This window comes from Macrotis lagotis, chromosome 1, assembly GCF_037893015.1.
Source record: "Macrotis lagotis isolate mMagLag1 chromosome 1, bilby.v1.9.chrom.fasta, whole genome shotgun sequence".
In the NCBI taxonomy this organism is placed as follows: Eukaryota; Metazoa; Chordata; class Mammalia; order Peramelemorphia; family Peramelidae; genus Macrotis; species Macrotis lagotis.
The window spans coordinates 775437687-775441554 of NC_133658.1; the positions used below are offsets into that span (position 1 = coordinate 775437687).

Below are 3868 nucleotides of genomic sequence, written 5' to 3' on the forward strand. Positions count from 1 at the left end.
GAATCCTGTGCTCATTTGCTTTAGTATATTTTGAACTGTTCTGTAATTCATTTAATGATCTGTTTCCTAACCAGGCCTAAATAATTTTAATGATTATCATTTTGTAGTACAATTTAATTTTTGTTACTCTAAGGTCCCCTTTCTTGCACTTTTAAAAAATTGGGGCGGCTAGGTGGTGGCCTCTCGTGGAGTCAGGAGTGCCTGAGTTCAAATCTGGCCTCAGACACTTAATAATTACCTAACTGTGTGACCTTGGACAAGTCACTTAACTTCAGTGCCTTAAATAAAATTTTAAAAAATATTTCCTCTCATGGAATTGGATAATATAAATAAATAAGTAATTATGTGTGGACCTATGAGTGTTCAGGAAGATCTGAATTCAAATCTGGTCTCAGAGACTAGCTGTGTGACTATGGGCAAGTCATGTAGCCCTGTTTATCTCAATTTTCTCATCTATAAAATGAGCTAGAAAAGGAAATGGCAAATCACTCCAGTTTGCCAAGAAGACTCTTCAAATAGGGTAACAAAGAGTCAGACATAACTGAAATGACTGAACAACAACTATACTCACATATATGTGTGATTATATGTAACTGTGTGTGTATATACACAAGTGTGCATATGTGTGTGTATTTATTTAACACATACATACTTATGGTTCTAGTAAAGTCAGGGATTTATGGGGGGGGGGAACACCTATCTGAGACTAATACTGATTGTGAACATTACAGTGGGCTCAGTTCAAACCGGTATTTGTTCATCCCTGTGCCTATATTAATAAGATATGCATTCATCTTTTTTTTGCATTCATCCTTTCTAAAGAATGGGCAATGTTTTAATTTTATTTTTAGCCTAGAAAGTTTAAATCATTTTGTATTAATTAGTTTCTTAGCACAACCTCTGAAAAGCTCAAATATTTATCACTCTGGATTTTCAGACATAGCACTACTTTTTTTATATAGCTAAAATCTGTCCAAGTCTTTTCAGTACATTAGTCCATAAAAGAATAGAAGAAAGACAAAAGAAGAGGATCTGGAGCAGCGGCCTCTCTCCAGAGCCCGGTGTCTCAAGTTCATTGTTAAGGGACTGAGAACTTAAATCTTCCAAAATGTCAAAAAGACCATCTTATGCCCCACCTCCCACCCCAGCTCCTGCAACACAAATGCCCAGCACACCAGGGTAGTGGGATACAATCCATACAGTCATCTGGCCTACAACAACTACAGGCTGGGAGGGAACCTGGGCACCAACAGTCGGGTCACGGCTTCCTTTGGAATTACAATTCCCAAACCCCCAAAGCCACCAGATAAGCCTCTGATGCCCTATATGAGATATAGCAGGAAGGTTTAGGACCAAGTAAAGGCTTCCAATCCTGACTTAAAGTTATGGAAGATTGGCAAAATTATTGGTGGGATGTGGCGAGACCTTACTGATGAAGAGAAACAAGAATATTTGAATGAATACGAAGCAGAAAAGATAGAATATAATGAATCTATGAAGGCCTATCATAATTCACCTGCATACCTTGCTTACATCAATGTAAAAAGTAGAGCTGAAGCTGCATTAGAGGAAGAAAGTCAACAGAAGCAGTCCCGAATGGAGAAGGGAGAGCCTTATATGAGCATCCAACCTGAAGAGGACCCAGATGACTATGATGATGGTTTTTCAATGAAGCACACAGCCACTGCTCATTTCCAGAGAAACCACCGTCTGATCAGTGAAATATTAAGTGAGAGTGTGGTACCAGATGTCCGTTCAGTTGTCACCACTGCCAGAATGCAAGTTCTCAAACGACAGGTTCAGTCCTTAATGGTCCATCAGAGAAAATTAGAAGCTGAATTCTTACAAATAGAAGAATGTCACCAGGAAAAGAAGAGGAAATTTTTAAAAAGCACAGATTCATTTAACAATGAACTCAAGAGGTTGTGTAGCTTAAAAGTAGAAGTGGACATGGAAAAAATAGCAGCTCAGAGGAACAAGCCCGCAAACGGCAGGAGGAACGAGAGAAAGAAGCAATGGAGCAGGCAGAGCGCAGTCAGAGTGGTGTCAGTGCTGCTGCCACTGCTGCCACTGCTGCCGCTGCCACCACTGTTGCTGGTACTGCCACCACTGAGGATGACCAGACAGCCAGCAAAGGTGATGAGAAGAAGGAAGAGGAAAGCACTCCAATGGAGACAGGGACAGATATAGAAAATAGAAGAGAGAGACTCAGATGACCACTTGAGCATAGGATGAGGGGCCAATTTTACATTGGGCCTCAGCCAAGCAGTACATCTTAAGATGGGGCTCCAAAGGCACGGAGAATCATGGCAGGGCCAAGGATTCTCGGAAGACTCCCAGTTCAACAATACAAAACATTCTCCACACAAATAAAGGCAGATCTTAATCATTGAAGAAATATTAATTGCTCATGGGTAGGCCTAGCTATTATAATAAAAATGACAATGCCACCTAAAAAAAAAAAAGAATAGAAGAAAAGACCTCAGAAACCATCTAGTGCAACTTCTTCCTTTATTGGATGAGAGGCCTGAGGCTCACTTCATTAAGTGACTTCTCCAGTCATGCAGTTTATCTGTTAATTGAGACTTACAAGATAAGCAGTTCTTAGAAAATTATGCTTCCTAATAGGATAAATGTGAATTAACTATTATTTACCTATAGTTATAATTAATATCCAGGAGAGGATAGTATTTGAAACTAGACAGATAGATAGATAGATGATAGATGACAGATAAATAGATGGATAGATAGACAGATAGATGTTAGATAGATGACAGATGGATGAATAGACAGATGATAGATAGATAAAAGATAGATAGATAGATAGATAGATAGATAGATAATAGATAGATGATAGAGATAGATGATAGATGATGGATAGACAGATGATAGATAGATGACAGATGCATGGATAGCTAGATAATAGATAGATGACAGATGGATAGATAGAAGATGGATGATAGATTGATGGATAGGTAGATGATAGATGATGGATAGATAGATGATAGATAGATGATTGATAGATAACAGACAGATAGATGATTGATAGAGAGATGACAGATGTGTGTATATATATATATATGCAGGTGTGTTCATGTTTGTATATGTGAACATGTGAGTATATAAATATGCATAAAGTATACATATAAACACACACATATTAGTCCGTGACGGTCCTGATCCCTTTTGGTGTTGTAGTAGTAACCCTGGATTCTTCTTCAAAAGCTATACCAGTGGAATTCAAACTTTGGTGAGTCCTACTAATTTGGAAGGGTTTTGAATATAGCCTATTCATAGACCGAATCTTACTGTTGGTAGCGTTTCTGTGACACTGTCATATGAACTAGTGGTAATAGCAGGGATCTTTGCTTTAAAAATATTTGTTGTTGGGGTGGCTAGGTGGAGTCAGGAGTACCTGGGTTCAAATCCGGTCTCAGACACTTAATAATTACCTATCCATGGCCTTGGGCAAGCTACTTAACCCCATTGCCTTGAAAAAAATCTAAAAAAAAAATTTTAAATATCTTTTGTTGTATCATATAAAAACAATCCTTTTCATTCCCATGGTTTTTTTTTTTTATCATTTTTAGTATAAATGAATGCAGTATAGGTTTTTTCTGCATTTGTTGATTCAGTTCCTCTCTCTCTCTCTCTATATATATATGTGTGTGTGTGTGTGTGTGTGTGTGTGTGTGCATTTAATATGTGCATATTTATTTGATTGGTGAGTTTAATTATTTTCCAAATAATGAATCAACATTGTAGGTCTGGTATAATAATAATGATTGTCCTTCATTCTCAAAGAAGACCACAATATCAGGGAGATGATGCTGTGAGAAGCACATGAATTAAATTTGAGTGAGGGGGG

At 37.8% G+C, this 3868-nt stretch overlaps 1 pseudogene; it reads left to right on the forward strand.

The window, feature by feature from the left end:
- The first annotated feature begins 1022 nt into the window (after window positions 1-1022).
- LOC141506897 (SWI/SNF-related matrix-associated actin-dependent regulator of chromatin subfamily E member 1 pseudogene) lies at window positions 1023-2216 on the forward strand (annotated as a pseudogene).
- Window positions 2217-3868: the final 1652 nt, after the last annotated feature.